Source organism: Palaemon carinicauda, chromosome 13 (genome assembly GCF_036898095.1).
Source record: "Palaemon carinicauda isolate YSFRI2023 chromosome 13, ASM3689809v2, whole genome shotgun sequence".
NCBI lineage: Eukaryota > Metazoa > Arthropoda > Malacostraca > Decapoda > Palaemonidae > Palaemon > Palaemon carinicauda.
The window spans coordinates 18,916,369-18,936,470 of NC_090737.1; the positions used below are offsets into that span (position 1 = coordinate 18,916,369).

The 20,102-nt window shown below is 39.0% G+C and overlaps 1 long non-coding RNA gene across 1 annotated transcript in view; it reads right to left on the reverse strand.

Moving 5' to 3' along the window:
• Positions 1-20,102, reverse strand: part of LOC137651899 (uncharacterized) — a 528,980-nt gene that overhangs the window by 385,667 nt on the left and 123,211 nt on the right. The window lies entirely within an intron of this gene.

Genomic DNA, 20,102 nt, shown 5'->3' on the forward strand with positions numbered 1-20,102 from the left:
TAATCTTTCTTTTCTCTTTCTCTCTTTGTCAGGGGCTGTCATCTGCAGTGATTAATATTCGATTTTAGTCTGAAAATCGTGGCCTTTGCGACACCCTTAGTAATATCACGTGGACATCTGGTTAGCAATTCTCAGCAATAATCCCTTAATTTGCTGGAAAAAACTAATAGCTTCACATCTGGAAATCTTCTCGGCTGGGCTATTCCTACAGCTAATACAGTAGCTGTGTTATTATCTTAATCCTGAAAAGCATGCGAGACTCCTCCCATGAGATGTTCCCGTGCAACTTTGATTTATTTTGAGGTACACTTGTCCGTCTTATCCCTGCCATACATACCCTCTTTCCCCCCCCCCCCTCCCAACAATCACACCTTTTGCCTACTAACCTCACCTCTCGTAAATCTGTTGGTCTCCTCATATATCGGAAGATTACCAGGAGATCCATAGTGTTAGATAAGGCGTCATGGAATTCCTCACCAACCATGGCACAGATCCATGGTTGCTCTACTGTAGTTTCTAATAGTCATTGTAAGTCGAGAAGTTTTCTCGGTAAAGGTTCAGGAAAAGAGGCCTTTTTACCGATTCGGATTCGTGTTTCATGGTCAAATTGAGAGAGAGAGAGAGAGAGAGAGAGAGAGAGAGAGAGATCCCTGCATTTTTGTCTGCGAAAAGATGCAGCAAAGAAGGTGCTACTCGCCGGTTTGCGGTAGAGATTGCTGCTGCTGCCCCGACTCTTAACACGTTTACAACGCTTACAGAAGGCTTCAGGCACAACCTGGGCCTCTGTAACGTTTACAACGATTCCAAAAGTCGAAAATCTCCAACGAGAGGACAAATTGCACTCATAGCCTGCCACAGACCTGTCAAAACGCTCTCTAGAGGCCATTTTCGATACTACATGCACAGTTTACACTTACTGCCGGATCTTAGCAGCATCTAGAACGCTTCCCCAGAGAACTTCAAATCATTCATTCTAGAACACTTCCAGGAGGCGCCACTCACTGCTTTTTAAGACCAAAATTCCCCTAAAAGCAGTTCTCTCTCTCTCTCTCTCTCTCTCTCTCTCTCTCGTAGAAGAGAATACAAATATAAACTACTATTTAACACCAAAATTCCCATAAAAGCAGTTCCACGACGTCTCTCTCTCTCTCTCTCTCTCTCTCTCTCTCTCTCCCAAGAACAAACGTTTTATTTATATGAAAATGAATATCCCGAACACTAAAATCACAACAGCACCGTCGCTAAGAGACATTCAGCACAACAGAAAATCAAGAGAGAATCAATAAGCCAAATGATTCATATCCGTTTGCCTTGAATGAGCCTCTTGTTCCCACAGTCGAGCGATAAATAAGAATAAAAAAAAGAGAAGAGCTCAAGGAAGTTCCAGCCATGATTGTTTCGAGATTGTGAACCAATCCTTCCGGCAACTTTTTTTTTTCTCTGGGAAGTTTGGCGAAGTCGAGCGGAAACTTGAGACAAAAACTCTTGCATTAAAAAAAGTGACGCACGCGGCACAGTTGGTGTTTTGGGCAGGGGGTAAGAGGAGGAGGGGAAAGGGGGTAAGGGGGAGGATGTAAGAGGAGGAGGGCAGTGGCACCGGTTGTTCAGGATAAATCCCTTCAATGCGAAGACTTACGAAAAGAAATATTTCCAAAAACAGGAAACTATTCACGTTTACCTAGAGTAGAAATAATATTTGTACTTTGGAACTTATATCTTTATAAACAAAAAATTGTAAGGCGAAGATGTATTAAAAGATATTTTGTTCCTAAAATCAAAATTTTCGATACAAAATGAGACTTTCAAAAACCTATATGTAAGGCCATTAAGTCGAACTGGAATATAAAACATCAGTAAAAATAGCATCGTTGTAAGGAAACTCGACGTTTCTATAGCTGTCAACACGTTTCTGACACGCATTTTCTATAATTGATAACGCATCTAACAAACACCAATCTTATGAATATTTCAAATATGGTAATCTAAGACCCGTGCTATTCATTCTCCCTTCTTTTCATGATTCCAACAAAACCTTATAAGGGATTTAAAACCAAAAAGTCCAATGACTTCAGTTTTTCATAATTTTTTCCCTTAGATTTATGCATCAATTAAGTAAATTTTTCAGACCTGAAGACAATTTTCTGTTCTGCAAACCTCAATCATAGCTAGGAAACTACTCCAAATTCCTGAAAAATTTTCTATAAAATATTATATATCATATATCAAAATTAATATATTAAAACATTATATATTTAAAGTATGTATCTTCTTCTTTGTCTACATCTTTTCCCACTTCTATGTGGGGTCGATGTTTCTGGTCAGCCTTCTCCATCTACCTCTGTCCCACACCTCATCACCGGTTAATCCCTTTGATCGAAGGTCATCCTTGATACAGTCTAACCAAACTTCGCTTTGGTCTCCCTCTCCTTCTCGTTCCCTGTACCTCCATTTCCATCTCTCTCCTCCCAATATACTGTTCATCTCTTCTCATGACATGACCATACCACCTCAGTCTACATTCTTGGATCTTATCTAATAGTTTTCTAACTCCTGTGGTACCCCTAATTACCTCATTCCGTATCTTATCTCTTCTTGTCACCCCACACATCCATCTCAACATTCTCATCTCCTCCACATCCATCATCTTCTCTTCTGTCTTCTTTATTGCCCAAGTCTCCGCTCCATACATCATTGCGGGTCTCACAACTGTCCTGTGTACTTTACCTTTCAACGTAACCCCTATTTTCCTGTTGCATAGTACTCCACGCACTTTTATTCCAATTCTTCCATTCTGCTTGTATTATGTGGTTTATTTCTGCCTCCAGATCACCATCCTCTGCAACTGTTGATCCTAAATACCTGAAATTTTCAACTCTTTTCAATCTCTCTCCTTGTAAACTAACTCCCCCATTCTTGCCATTTTTCAATCTGAAATACTTTCTTTTTTCTGCTGGTCTTCTGGTCCCCTTTCCTTGTGAATTATCAAAATTGACTTGAAATCGATATAAACCTGTGTGTCTTTGTATATTCCTAGGGAACTAATATACGAATGGCTAGATAAGGGATAAATTTAAAATTAAATCATCATCATCTCCTACGCCATTGACGCATATCATAAGAAAATTACCCGGCCAGGGAAGTAATTATAGAGCCAGAATATACGAATGACACCACACATCTGATAACTTAAGGTGGATATAATTGAATTAACGAGGATATAAAAGCCATCGACTATTTCATACTGATAAGATCAAAGAAGGAATAAATTGAAAGTGAAGGAAGAACAATACCCGACTTTAAAATCAAGAAACAATTAGATGCGCAAACTTATCTAAATTTCATCTCTTTTTCTTACACTATTCAAACAGCAATTATTATTTACCCGCATATTAAAAACGGTTTAGTTCCCCATAAAAAAAAGAAACAAACAAAACCAGCGGGTATGTGCTATAAGGATGCTATAAGGCCAGGGGTTCCAAAAGAGAAAATAGCCCAGTGAGGAAAGGAAAGAAGGAAAAATAAAATATTATAACAGCAACTAAAAGGTCTTAATAGAGAACCGTGGTCTTAATGACTCAGTGTCGTCAATTCCAGCAAGAACCTACGATCGGAAAAACAGACCGAGAAATTTCCTCTCAATTATTCGACAATAATGAAGTCAAGTCCCACCCCCTCCAACAAACGACACCCCCCCCCCCACACACATACACACTGGATGCCTCAGACCTTTCATCAGAGACCTGGAAATCCGCTTAAGAGATGGAGAAGATATTTTGGAACGCAATCCCTCATAAGGGAAGGGCGGAAACATTCTCAGAGAGAGAGAGAGAGAGAGAGAGAGAGAGAGAGGGGGGGGGGGTACTTATCTAACAAGACTAATTTACAAACTACATCAACAAGAAAAGCAGTCGTTTCCGTGTCAATTCGTGTCTGGAAATTTGGCCAGTTTTCACCAGTTCAAATTGGTGATGGTGGGAGATTTTCGTCTGATCTCTCACAGTAAACCAACCTAGTGGGTGGCCCTGATAATGGTGATACGCAAACCCTTTAACAACGTTAAGGTATCCCCACTCAGAAACCAAAACAGTGTATACCTAAACATCCCATCTTTTACCGTAATTACAAAAATTGATTAAACTGACAACCAAATAAAGGATTCTGGAAATTGTATCTTCGGCATATACAGTAAATCTGTAAAGTCCATGTAGGTAATGGAGGTAGCGTGTTAAAATGGTAAGCAGTTCTTCTAGGTAGAGAAGGACACTCCAAAATCAAACCATTGTTCTCAAGTCTTGGGTAGTGCCATAGCCTCTCTACAATGGTCTTCCACTGTCTTCTCTTGCTTGAGGATACACTCGGGCACACTACTCTATCTAATTTCTCTTCCTCCTGTTTTGTTAAAAGTTTTTATAGTTTATATAGGAAATATTTATTTTGATGATGTTACAGTTCTTAAAACATTTTATTTGTCCTTGTTTCCTTTCCTCACTGGGCTATTTTCCCCGTTGGGGCTCTGGACTTATAGCATCCTGCTTTTCCAACTAGGGTTATAACTTAGCAAGTAATAATAATAATAATAATAATAATAATAATAATAATAATAATAATAATAATATTTCCTTTTATAGATTATATCAAAGACAGACAGACAAGCCTAAAAGTTTTACAAGTACTAGCTTATGCATTGCATATATAATTACAACGTTGAAATAGTGCGTAATCACGTCAGTGGTCTTACAGTAAGTATAATGGTTTAGGCATTAATTACGTATAAATGGTAAAATCAGCATATTTCTTCTGAAAGTTAATAATAACATTAAATTACATAAATGCACATTACCTGTATTTGATAGCTATACAGAAATCATATAATTAGGAGTTGTACATACCTTTCCAAACGTAAGACTTTTTTTTTAGTAACTTAAACGAATAGTAAACAACTATGACTATCATTTCATAAAACTCTCAGAAAAGTAAACATTTACTCATAAGATAAACACACACAATGTATATATATGTATATATATATATATATATATATATACATATATATATCTATACATACAGTATGTGTGTATATATATATATATATATATATATTTATATATACAAACATATATACATATATTATATCTATATATGTATATATATATATATATATATACATTAAAATGGTATGCATGTATATGTGTACATATCTATATATATATGTATATATATAATATATATATACACACACATCCATACCTTTATATTACTGTATATATATATATACATATATTCATTTTTATACATATATACACACACATATATATGAGTGTGTGCATGTGAGTGTGCGCGCGTGCGCTCGAGCAAGGGAAATGTATGCAGATATGTAAAATCACCTAGCACTCAGTTAACCAAAAAATATGTTTGCCACGCATGTGCGGGCACCCCAGAAAGCTATCAAAACTTATGCAATGTGGAGAGAGAGAGAGAGAGAGAGAGAGAGAGAGAGAGGAGAGAGAAGCATTATTCCCAACTTGTTATCCAACCCGAGAGACGGCTCTTTGCGAAGGGTCCTCGGCACACTTGACGAACCGAAGGACGACAATATGTAAATACTTCTTCATCAACCAAACACAAATATTTTTCGCATAAGTTCATTCCGAATCTGCGGTAAGTGTCGAGAGGGGGAAGGGAGAAGAAAGGCAGGTGGAGGGGAGAAGAGGGAAAATAGGGGACGGGGAAGGGGAAAAGGGAAGGGGGGAAGGGAGGGGGAAGAAAGTGAGACGGGAGGAAGAAGGTGAGAAGGGGGGAAGGAGGAGAGAAGGGGGAAGGAGGGGAGGGGGAAGAAAGGGAGAGGAAAGGGGGAAGGGAAGGAAGAGGGGGAATTGGAAGGAAGGAGGAAGGGGGAAGGGGGGGAAGAATTGGGGGAAGGAGGAAGGTAAGGAGCATGGGGAGGATGGGGAAGAAGAGGAGGGGGAAGGAAAGGGGAAGAGGGGAAGGGGAAGGAGATAAGGGAGAAGAAATGGGGAAATGGTGAAAGGGGGTAGGAGAGGAGGGGGAAGGAAAGAGGTAAGGGGGAAGGAGAAAATGGGGGGAAAGGGAAGGAGGGGCAAGGGAAAGGGGGATCATTCTCCCCCCCCCCCTCCTCCTCCTTTCCTCATCGGCGTGGAGAAAGGGGAATTGAACGGTTACTAGATTATGCAAGGACTTGAAATCAAGATTAATTGGTCGGAAGAGTTCTCTCAACGACAGAAAGCTTGTTCTGACCAGCAGCAGCGCCAATCTACTCTGATTTGGCCAATTTGAAATTGGGGGAGGGTGGGGGGCCAGGGGATTATTGCCCCGTCGCTAAATGGAAGCTAGCTTTGAGCGGATATACCTGGTAATGGAAATAAAATATGCAATTTGCAATCTGACTATTATAAATGGGATTGGGTGTCTCATAAAAAATAAATAGCCCTGTTGTTATTTTCGTGTCTTTGAATATATAAGTTTTATATCTAACTTAAGATTATTATTATTATTATTATTATTATTATTATTATTATTATTACTAATCGCTAAACTACAACCCTAGCTGGAAGAGCAGGATGCTATAAGCTCAAAGCCTCCAAATGGGGAAAATAGCCCAATGAGGAAAGGAAATAAGGAAATAACTACAAGAGAAATAATGTGACAATAAAAAATATATTAGGAAACAATAGCATTAAAATAGATCTTCCATTTATAGACTATAAAAATTTTAAAAAGCAAGAGGAAAAGAAATAAGATAGAAAAGTGTGCCTCAAGCAAGAGAACTCTACCCCAAGACAGTGGAAGACCATGGTACATAGGTTATTGCACTATCCAAGATTAAAGAACAATGGTTTGATTTTGCTGTGTCCTTCCCCTAGAAGAGCTGCTTACCATAGCTAAAGTCTCTTCTACCCTTACCAAGAGGATAATAAATGCTGAACAATTATAGTGAAGTAATTAACCTCTTGAGTGAAGAAGAATTAGATATTAGAAAGCGATCATTTAACCAAAGGTGAAACAAATGTTGACATTTTATTTTACAACTCAAATGAACATATATGTTTCACGTGAAGGCCGGCGAACTGGCTACCATATTGTTTTCATTACCGAGGAAGTACAGAGCGAAATGACAGGCCAAAGACCAAAGGTATCACGGAACAAGAAAAAGAGAATCCCAAAGTTAAGAAGACGAGATAAATTACCTAAATCTTTTTGATTAAGACTTCTTTAAGGATTCGACTTCCTTTCCATCTACTACTACTATTACTACTACTAGCATTACTATTAGTGCTATTACTATTACTAGTGCTAGTACTACTATTAGTACTAGTACTATTACTAGTACTACTGCTAGTAATAGTACAACTATTAGTACCAGTAATAATAATAATAATAATAATAATAATAATAATAATAATAATAAAAGCTTCTTGATGAGAAAGGTTCCTCCCTGAATTTGATTTCAATCTGAAGTGCGCACTGAAGCTCCGATCCACATTGCAATTATGACGTAGCAGTCAAGCATTTTTAATGGAATAAGGGCAAGGCGTTCTTGCAGCCCAGAGATAAGCGAAAACATAATGCTTTAATGCGGATTAACCATTATCATGTGGTGGCCGATGTGGTAACGTCCCTGTCTAGTGAACACCAGACGGGGGTTCGAGTCCTGCTCAAACTCGTTAGTTTCTTTGGTCGTTGCAAGCTCACCATCCTGGTGAGTTAAGGATAGGAGGTTTGTGAGTCTATAGGTCTACCTGCTGATTCATCAGCAGCCTTTGCCTGGCCCTCCTTGGTCCAAGCTTGGATGGAGTGTGTGTGTGTGTGTGTGTTGTATGACTGTGTGTACATTATACCAGGCAGTGTATGAAATCTTCCACATGATTAGTTGCTTCAAACATAGCTTCTTGAGAAGCCTCTCTCCGATTTCTGAGCAATTAATTTAGGATAAAGACGCTAATCCTATCCTCTTCCAAAAAGAATGACAACACTATACTGACTTATATAATGTCAACTAAAGCAAGATGGATTTTTCAGGATCCAAACGTCTGTATATGTATATGTATATATACATATATATATATATATATATATAATATGTATATGTATATATACATATATATATATATATATATATAAGAAGATGAATTTGTCAGGATTCAAACCTCTCTCTCTCTCTCTCTCTCTCTCTCTCTCTCTCTCTCTTTGTATACATTATATATAATATATATATATAATATATATATACTGTATATACTGTAATACTGTATATAGGTAGTAGGATGGCCAGGACACCAGCCGCCCGTTGAGATACTACAGCTAAAGAGTTATTGGGTCCTTTGACTGGCCAGACTGTACTACACTGGATCCTCTCTGCTTACGGTTCTTTCCTTTTGCCTACACATACACCAAATAGTCTGGCCTATTCTTTACAGATTCTCTTCTGTCCTCATGCACCTGACAACACTGAGATTACCAAACAATTCTTCTTCATCCAAGGGGTTTACTACTGCACTGTAATTGTTCAGTGACTAGTTTCCTCTTGGTAAGGGGTAGAAGAGAGACTTTAGCCATGGTAAGCAGCTCTTCTAGGAGAAGGACATAGCCTCTGTACCATGGTCTTCCACTGTCTTGGATTAGAGTTCTCTTGCTTGAGGGTACACTCGGGCACACTATTCTATCTAATTTTTCTTCCCCTTGTTTTGTTAAAGTTTTAATAGTTTATATAGGAAATATTTATTTTAATGTTATTACTTTTCTTAAAATATTTTATTTTTCCTTGTTTCCTTTCCTCGCTGGGGCTAATTTCCCTGTTGGGGCCACTGGGCTTATAGCATTCTGCTTTTCCAACTAAGGTTGTAGCTTAGCAAATAATAATAATAATGATAATATATATATATATATATATATACATATATATATACAAGCACACACACACACACACACACATATATATATATATATACAAGCACACACACACACACATATATATATATATAAAACTGAAACTAGATGCATTTTTAGTATTCAAGCCTATATAAGATTGAAACAAGACGGATTTTATGTCAAATAATCGATTCCTGCAGTACAAGAACCAGTTTTGGAAGCAGGTGGAGAGGCGAAACTGCTTAGCACTGGATAGGACATTCGTGACTGGAATAAATAAATCCAAATCGCGTATTTAAATAACAATAAGAAGAAAATCAATAAGATAAAGAATTTTTCCAATGCGCAGAATTCCTAAGACTCCAACTAGATCTCTGAGGCGTGGCTTATTCAAAAATGACCGCACCTTAACTTACTCTATATTCAATTTTTCTTAATGAGGCGCATTTGCACCGACTCGCAGCGGTGCCCTTTTAGCTAGGAAAAGTTTCCTGCTATCTGATTGGTTAGAATTATCTTGTCCAACCAATCAGCGAGCAGGAAACTTTTCCGAGCGAAAAGGGCAACCCTGCGAGTCCGTGCAAATATGCCTCACTAAAAAAAAAGTTGACTATAGTGTGATAAACGCCGAACGTATTTGTATGCACGCTACTTCCAAAACATATTCTGAACGTTCGCATGTTGCTTTAAAATTGGGTTAAAACTTTTACATGAAGAGCATTTTCCATACTTAGCTGTACTTTATAAATTGTACTTAATAAGCTGTGCTTTAGAGAAGAAACTTGAAACAGATTTCCAGAAATATCGACCCTGCATAGCAGGAAAAGCTTTAGTAGAAGAAGAAGAAGAAGAAGAAGAAGAAGAAGAAGAAGAAGAAGAAGAAGAAGAAGAAGAAAGAAGAAGAAGAGAAGAAGAAGAAGAATAAGAAGAAGCTGTACTTTATAAACTTTCCCCCTAAACATGGGTGCTTTCCCATTGAAGGCAATATACTGAAGTTGGATAATACCGAACAAGCAATTTCTTACGAAATACATTATATAACTGATATCGTGCAGTAGTAAGTGCTATATCGAGTATTCACATTCAAAATAACTTACTAATTTGAGAACATTCTAAATTTTAAGAGTAATGTAACATGCATATCGAATCTCTATAGCTTGAGTTATGTATATATCCTTAAAATGTCACATAAGAAACACGTGATTTTAGTAAATGATATAAATTCAATAGCAAAAGGGCATTTACGTTTACTCACGCACATCGTCATTGAGCCTCTTGCTGGTTTTTGGCTCTTAAGTATACGTGTATATACATACACACAAAAAGCACACTTGAGAAAACTGAAGAAGATGGAAACACAAGATAATTCCTGTAGGAAACAATTTGACGTCACTAAGGTACTTGCCTTCAAATGAAACTTGCCTTACAGAGATGTTCCAAAACACACACACACACACACACACACACATATATATATATTATATATATACCTGTATATATATGTATACATAAATATAAATATATATATATATATATACACTATATATATATATATATAATGTATCTATATATATATATATATATACACATATATATATGTATATATATAAATATATATATATATATATATATATTTATACACATATATATATGTATATATATAAATATATATATATATATATATACATATATATGTATATATATAAATATATATATATATATACATATATATATATATATGTATATATATATATAACATACATACATATAAATTTTATATATTTATATAAATATATATACATATATATATAATAAATAATATATATATATATATATATATATATATACATATATATATAATATATATATATATACATATATATGCAACAACATCCCCAAGTAGCCACCACGCCTCCCCAATATAACAAGAGTGTCAAAAGCATTATTACCAACCTTGACGTCAAATATCACTTTCTAATTCGTCTCTGACACGCAAACATTCCACCAACGCTCAATTCCTCCCCCTAAATATTTTCATTATTGAGATCCGTTGATTGACAGGGACTGGTTTGGTCAATACCGTCACGTGGATTGCTACAGTGGCTTACTTCATCGCTTTATTATTTACACTCTTTGTGTTGGGGAAAGAAGGCTTTCATGGCTTGCTTTTGGAATGATGACTTTCATGCCTTGATTTGGAATGATGGCTTTCATGCCTTGACTTGGAATGAAGCCTTTCATGGCTTGCTTTAGGAAGGACGTTTTTCATGGCTTGATTTGGAATGACAGCTTTCATGCCTTTATTTTGGAATGATGGCTTTCATGCCTTGATTTTGGAATTATGGCTTTCATATCTTGATTTGGATTGAAGCCTTTTATGGCTTGCTTTTGGAATGACGTTTTAAATGGCTTGATTTGGAATGACGACTTTCGTGGCTTGCTTTTGGAATGACGGCTTTCATGGCTTGCTTAGAAATGACGTTTTTCATGACTTGATTTGGAATGACGGCTTTCATAGCTTGCTTTTGGAATGATGGCTTTCATGCCTTGATTTGAAATGACGCCTTCCATGGCTTGCTTTTGGAATGACGGCTTTCAAGACTTGCTTTTGGAAAGACAGCTTCCATGGCTTGCTTTTGGAATGACGGCTTTCATGGCTTGCTTTAGGAATGACGTTTTTCATGTCTTGATTTGGAATGACGGCTTTCATGGCTTGCTTTTGGGATGATGACTTTCATGCCTTGATTTGGAATGACGGGTTTATTGGCTTGCTTTTGGAATGACAGCTTTCATGCTTTGATTTTGGAATTATGGCTTTCATGTCTTGATTTGGAATGAAGGCTTTCATGGCTGGCTTTTGGAATGACGGCTTTCATGGCTTGCTTTTGGAATGACGGCTTTCATGCCTTAATTTGGAATGATGACTTTCATGCCTTGACATGGAATGAAGCCTTTCATGGCTTGCTTTTGGAATGAGAGCTTTCATGATTTGATTTTGGAATTATGGCTTTCAAGTCTTGATTTGGAATGACGGCTTTCATGGCTTGCTTTTGGAATGATGACTTTCATGCCTTGATTTGGAATGACTTTCATGCCTTGACTAGGAATGAAGCCTTTCAAGGCTTGCTTTTGGAATAAGAGCTTTCATGATTTGATTTTGGAATTAGGGCTTTCATGTCTTGATTTGGAATGACGGCTTTCATGGCTTGCTTTTGGAATGATGACTTTCATGCCTTGATTTGGAATGACGGCTTTCATGGCTTGCTTTTGGAATGACGGCTTTCATGGCTTGCTTTTGGAATGATGACTTCCATGGCTTGCTTTTGGAATGTAATTTTTCATGGCTTGATTTAGAATGACGGCTTTCATGGCTTGCTTTTGGAATGATGACTTTCATGCCTTGACTTGGAATGAAGCCTTTCATGTCTTGCTTTAGGAATGACGGCTTCCATGGCTTGCTTTTGGAATGACAGCTTTCATGGCTTGCTTTTGGAATGACAACTTCCATGGCTTGATTTGGAATGACGGCTTTCATGGCTTGCTTTTGGAATGATGACTTTCATGGTTTGCTTTAGGAATGACGGCTTTCATGGTTTGCTTTTGGAATGACGGCTTTCATGGCTTGCTTTTGGAATGATGACTTTCATGGCTTGCTTTAGGAATGACGGCTTCCATGGTTTTCTTTTGGAATGTCGTTTTTCATGGCTTGAATTGGAATGACTGCTTCCATGGCTTGCTTTTGGAATGATGACTTTCATGGTTTGCTTTAGGAATGACGGCTTTCATGGTTTGCTTTTGGAATGACGGCTTTCATGGCTTGCTTTTGGAATGATGACTTTCATGGTTTGCTTTTGGAATGACGGCTTTCATGGCTTGCTTTTGGAATGATGACTTTCATGGCTTGCTTTTGGAATGACGGCTTCCATGGCTTGCTTTTGGAATGACGGCTTCCATGGCTTCCTTTTGGAATGACGGCTTCCATGGCTTGCTTTTGGAATGTCGTTTTTCATGGCTTGATTTGGAATGACGGCTTTCATGGCTTGCTTTTGGAATGATGACTTTCATGCCTTGATTTGGAATGATGACTTTCATGCCTTGATTTGAAATGAAGCCTTTCATGGCTTGCTTTAGGAATGACAGCTTTCATGGCTTGCTTTTGGAATGACTGCTTCCATGGCTTGCTTTTGGAATGACGGCTTCCATGGCTTGCTTTTGGAATGTTGTTTTTCATGGCTTGATTTGGAATGACGGCTTTCATGGCTTGCTTTTGGAATGATGACTTTCATGGTTTGCTTTAGGAATGACGGCTTTCATGGTTTGCTTTTGGAATGACGGCTTTCATGGCTTGCTTTTGGAATGATGACTTTCATGGCTTACTTTAGGAATGACGGCTTTCATGGTTTTCTTTTGGAATGACGGCTTTCATGGGTTGCTTTTGGAATGTCGTTTTTCATGGCTTGATTTGGAATGACGGCTTTCATAGCTTGCTTTTGGAATGATGACTTTCATGGCTTGCTTTAGGAATGACGGCTTTCAAGGTTTGCTTTTGGAATGACGGCTTTCATGGCTTGATTTTGGAATGTCGTTTTTCATGGCTTGATTTGGAATGACGGCTTTCATGGCTTGCTTTTGGAATGATGACTTTCATGCCTTGATTTGGAATGATGACTTTCATGCCTTGACTTGGAATGAAGCCTTTCATGGCTTGCTTTAGGAATGACGGCTTTCATGGCTTGCTTTTGGAATGACGGATTTCATGGCTTGCTTTTGGAATGACAGCTTCCATGGCTTGCTTTTGAAATGTCGTTTTTCATGGCTTGATTTGGAATGACGGCTTACATGGCTTGATTTTGGAATGATGACTTTCATGCCTTGATTTGGAATGATGAGTTTCATGCCTTGACTTGGAATGAAACCTTTCATGGCTTGCTTTAGGAATGACGGCTTTCATGGCTTGCTTTTGGAATGACGTTTTTCATGGCTTGCTTTTGGAATGACGGCTTCCATGGCTTGCTTTTGGAATGTTTTTCATGGCTTGATTTGGAATGACGGCTTTCTTGGCTTGCTTTAGAAATGATGACTTCCATGCCTTGATTGGGAATGATGACTTTCATGCCTTGATTTGGAATGAAGCCTTTCATGGCTTGCTTTAGGAATGACAGCTTTCATGGCTTGCTTTTGGAATGACAGCTTTCATGGCTTGCTTTTGGAATGACTGCTTCCATGGCTTGCTTTTGGAATGTCGTTTTTCATGGCTTGATTTGGAATGACGGCTTTCATGGCTTGCTTTTGGAATGATGACTTTCATGCCTTGACTTGGAAATAAGCCTTTCTTGGCTTGCTTTATGAATGACATTTTTCATAGCTTGATTTGGAATGACGGCTTTCATGGTTTGCTTTTGGAATGACGGCTTTCATGGCTTGCTTTTGGAATGTCGTTTTTCATGGCTTGATTTGGAATGATGGCTTTCATGGCTTGCTTTTGGAATGATGACTTTCATGGCTTGATTTGGAAAGACGGCTTTCATGGCTTGCTTTTGGAATGATGACTTTCATGGTTTGCTTTTGGAATGACGGCTTTCATGGCTTGCTTTTGGAATGATGACTTTCATGGCTTGCTTTTGGAATGACGGCTTCCATGGCTTGCTTTTGGAATGACGTTTTTCATGGCTTGATTTGGAATGACGGCTTTCATGGCTTGCTTTTGGAATGATGACTTTCATGGCTTGCTTTTGGAATGTCGTTTTTCATGGCTTGATTTGGAATGACGGCTTTCATGGCTTGCTTTTGGAATGATGACTTTCATGGCTTGCTTTTGGAATGTCGTTTTTCATGGCTTGATTTGGAATGACGGCTTTCATGGCTTTCTTTTGGAATGATGACTTTCATGGTTTGCTTTAGGAATGACGGCTTTCATGGTTTGCTTTTGGAATGATGACTTTCATGGTTTGCTTTAGGAATGACGGCTTTTATGGTTTGCTTTTGGAATGACCGCTTTCATGGCTTGCTTTTGGAATGATGACTTTCATGGCTTGCTTTTGGAATGACGGCTTCCATGGCTTGCTTTTGGAATGACGGCTTCCATGGCTTGGTTTTGGAATGACGTTTTTCATGGCTTGATTTGGAATGACGGCTTTCATGGCTTGCTTTTGGAATGATGACTTTCATGGTTTGCTTTAGGAATGACGGCTTTCATGGTTTGCTTTTGGAATGATGACTTTCATGGCTTGCTTTTGGAATGTCGTTTTTCATGGCTTGATTAGGAATGACGGCTTTCATGGCTTGCTTTTGGAATGATGACTTTCATGGTTTGCTTTAGGAATGACGGCTTTCATGGTTTGCTTTTGGAATGACCGCTTTCATGGCTTGCTTTTGGAATGATTACTTTCATGGCTTGCTTTTGGAATGACGGCTTCCATGGCTTGCTTTTGGAATGACGGCTTCCATGGCTTGATTTTGGAATGTCGTTTTCCATTACTTGATTTGGAATGACTGCTTCCATGGCTTGCTTTTGGAATGATGACTTTCATGGTTTGCTTTAGGAATGACAGCTTTCATGGTTTGCTTTTGGAATGACGGCTTTCATGGCTTGCTTTTGGAATGATGACTTTCATGGCTTGCTTTTGGAATGACTGCTTCCATGGCTTCCTTTTGGAATGATGGCTTCCATGGCTTGCTTTTGGAATGTCGTTTTTCATGGCTTGATTTGGAATGACGGCTTTCATGGCTTGCTTTTGGAATGATGACTTTCATGGTTTGCTTTAGGAAAGACGGCTTTCATGGTTTGCTTTTGGAATGACGGCTTTCATGGCTTGCTTTTGGAATGATGACTTTCATGGCTGGCTTTTGGAATGTCGTTTTCCATTACTTGATTTGGAATGACTGCTTCCATGGCTTGCTTTTGGAATGATGACTTTCATGGTTTGCTTTAGGAAAGACGGCTTTCATGGTTTGCTTTTGGAATGACGGCTTTCATGGTTTGCTTTTGGAATGACGGCTTTCATGGCTTGCATTTGAAATGATGACTTTCATGGCTTGCTTTTGGAATGTCGTTTTCCATTACTTGATTTGGAATGACTGCTTCCATGGCTTGCTTTTGGAATGATGACTTCCATGGTTTGCTTTAGGAATGACGGCTTTCATGGTTTGCTTTTGGAATGACTGCTTTCATGGCTTGCTTTTGGAATGATGACTTTCATGGCTTGCTTTTGGAATGACGGCTTCCATGGCTTGCTTTTGGAATGACGGCTTCCATGGCTTGGTTTTGGAATGACGTTTTTCATGGCTTGATTTGGAATGACGGCTTTCATGGCTTGCTTTTGGAATGATGACTTTCATGGTTTGCTTCAGGAATGACGGCTTTCATGGTTTGCTTTTGGAATGACGGCTTTCATGGCTTGCTTTTGGAATGTCGTTTTTCATGGCTTGATTTGGAATGACGGCTTTCATGGCTTGCTTTTGGAATGATGACTTTCATGGCTTGATTTGGAATGACGGCTTTCATGGCTTGCTTTTGGAATGATGACTTTCATGGTTTGCTTTAGGAATGACGGCTTTCATGGTTTGCTTTTGGAATGACCGCTTTCATGGCTTGCTTTTGGAATGATGACTTTCATGGCTTGCTTTTGGAATGACGGCTTCCATGGCTTGCTTTTGGAATGACGGCTTCCATGGCTTGGTTTTGGAATGACGTTTTTCATGGCTTGATTTGGAATGACGGCTTTCATGGCTTGCTTTTGGAATGATGACTTTCATGGTTTGCTTCAGGAATGACGGCTTTCATGGTTTGCTTTTGGAATGACGGCTTTCATGGCTTGCTTTTGGCATGTCGTTTTTCATGGCTTGATTTGGAATGACGGCTTTCATGGGTTGCTTTTGGAATGATGACTTTCATGGCTTACTTTAGAAATGACGGCTTTCATGGTTTGCTTTTGGAATGACGGCTTTCATGGCTTGCTTTTGGAATGTCGTTTTTCATGGCTTGATTTGGAATGACGGCTTTCATGGCTTGCTTTTGGAATGATGACTTTCATGCCTTGATTTGGAATGATGACTTTCATGCCTTTACTTGGAATGAAGCCTTTCATGGCTTGCTTTAGGAATGACGGCTTTCATGGCTTTCTTTTGGAATGATGACTTTCATGGCTTGCTTTTGGAATGTCGTTTTTCATGGCTTGATTTGGAATGACGGCTTTCATGGCTTGCTTTTGGAATGACTTTCATGGCTTGCTTTTGGAATGTCGTTTTTCATGGCTTAATTTGGAATGACGGCTTTCATGGCTTGCATTTGGAATGATGACTTTCATGTCTTGCTTTTGGAATGTCGTTTTTCATGGCTTGATATGGAATGACGGCTTTCATGGCTTGCTTTTGGAATGATGACTTTCATGGTTTGCTTTAGGAATGACGGCTTTCATGGTTTGCTTTTGGAATGACCGCTTTCATGGCTTGCTTTTGGAATGATGACTTTCATGGCTTGCTTTTGGAATGACGGCTTCCATGGCTTGCTTTTGGAATGACGGCTTCCATGGCTTGATTTTGGAATGTCGTTTTCCATTACTTGATTTGGAATGACTGCTTCCATGGCTTGCTTTTGGAATGATGACTTTCATGGTTTGCTTTAGGAATGACAGCTTTCATGGTTTGCTTTTGGAATGACGGCTTTCATGGCTTGCTTTTTGAATGATGACTTTCATGGCTTGCTTTTGGAATGACTGCTTCCATGGCTTCCTTTTGGAATGACGGCTTCCATGGCTTGCTTTTGGAATGTCGTTTTTCATGGCTTGATTTGGAATGACGGCTTTCATGGCTTGCTTTTGGAATGATGACTTTCATGGTTTGCTTTAGGAAAGACGGCTTTCATGGTTTTCTTTTGGAATGACGGCTTTCATGGCTTGCTTTTGGAATGATGACCTCATGGCTGGCTTTTGGAATGTCGTTTTCCATTACTTGATTTGGAATGACTGCTTCCATGGCTTGCTTTTGGAATGATGACTTTCATGGTTTGCTTTAGGAAAGACGGCTTTCATGGTTTGCTTTTGGAATGACGGCTTTCATGGTTTGCTTTTGGAATGACGGCTTTCATGGCTTGCATTTGGAATGATGACTTTCATGGCTTGCTTTTGGAATGTCGTTTTCCATTACTTGATTTGGAATGACTGCTTCCATGGCTCGCTTTTGGAATGATGACTTCCATGGTTTGCTTTAGGAATGACGGCTTTCATGGTTTGCTTTTGGAAAGACTGCTTTCATGGCTTGCTTTTGGAATGATGACTTTCATGGCTTGCTTTTGGAATGACGGCTTCCATGGCTTGCTTTTGGAATGACGGCTTCCATGGCTTGGTTTTGGAATGACGTTTTTCATGGCTTGATTTGGAATGACGGCTTTCATGGCTTGCTTTTGGAATGATGACTTTCATGGTTTGCTTCAGGAATGACGGCTTTCATGGTTTGCTTTTGGAATGACGGCTTTCATGGCTTGCTTTTGGAATGTCGTTTTTCATGGCTTGATTTGGAATGACGGCTTTCATGGCTTGCTTTTGGAATGAGGACTTTCATGGCTTGATTTGGAATGACGGCTTTCATGGCTTGCTTTTGGAATGATGACTTTCATGGTTTGCTTTAGGAATGACGGCTTTCATGGTTTGCTTTTGGAATGACGGCTTTCATGGCTTGCTTTTGGAATGAGGACTTTCATGGCTTGCTTTTGGAATGACGGCTTCCATGGCTTGCTTTTGGAATGACGGCTTCCATGGCTTGCTTTTGGAATGACGTTTTTCATGGCTTGATTTGGAATGACGGCTTTCATGGCTTGCTTTTGGAATGATGACTTTCATGGTTTGCTTCAGGAATGACGGCTTTCATGGTTTGCTTTTGGAATGACGGCTTTCATGGCTTGCTTTTGGAATGTCGTTTTTCATGGCTTGATTTGGAATGACGGCTTTCATGGCTTGCTTTTGGAATGATGACTTTCATGGCTTGCTTTAGAAATGACGGCTTTCATGGTTTGCTTTTGGAATGACAGCTTTCATGGCTTGCTTTTGGAATGTCGTTTTTCATGGCTTGATTTGGAATGACGGCTTTCATGGCTTGCTTTTGGAATGATGACTTTCATGCCTTGATTTGGAATGATGACTTTCATGCCTTTACTTGGAATGAAGCCTTTCATGGCTTGCTTCAGGAATGACGGCTTTCATGGCTTTCTTTTGGAATGATGACTTTCATGGCTTGCTTTTGGAATGTCGTTTTTCATGGCTTGATTTGGAATGACGGCTTTCATGGCTTGCTTTTGGAATGACTTTCATGGCTTGCTTTTGGAATGTCGTTTTTCATGGCTTGATTTGGAATGACGGCTTTCATGGCTTGCATTTGGAATGATGACTTTCATGTCTTGCTTTTGGAATGTCGTTTTTCATGGCTTGATATGGAATGACGGCTTTCATGGCTTGCTTTTGGAATGATGACTTTCATGGTTTGCTTTAGGAATGACGGCTTTCATGGTTTGCTTTTGGAATGACCGCTTTCATGGCTTGCTTTTGGAATGATGACTTTCATGGCTTGCTTTTGGAATGACGGCTTCCATGGCTTGCTTTTGGAATGACGGCTTCCAGGGCTTGGTTTTGTAATAACGTTTTTCATGGCTTGATTTGGAATGATGACTTTCATGGCTTTCTTTTGGAATGATGACTTTCATGGTTTGCTTCAGGAATGACGGCTTTCATGGTTTGCTTTTGGAATGACGGCTTTCATGGCTTGCTTTTGGAATGTCGTTTTTCATGGCTTGATTTGGAATGACGGCTTTCATGGCTTTCTTTTGGAATGATGACTTTTATGGCTTGATTTGGAATGACGGCTTTCATGGCTTGCTTTTGGAATGATGACTTTCATGGTTTGCTTTAGGAATGACGGCTTTCATGGTTTGCATTTGGAATGACAGCTTTCATGGCTTGCTTTTGGAATGATGACTTTCATGGCTTGCTTTTGGAATGACGGCTTCCATGGCTTGCTTTTGGAATGACGGCTTCCATGGCTTGCTTTTGGAATGACGTTTTTCATGGCTTGATTTGGAATGACGGCTTTCATGGCTTGCTTTTGGAATGATGACTTTCATGGTTTGCTTCAGGAATGACGGCTTTCATGGTTTGCTTTTGGAATGACGGCTTTCATGGCTTGCTTTTGGAATGTCGTTTTTCATGGCTTGATTAGGAATGACGGCT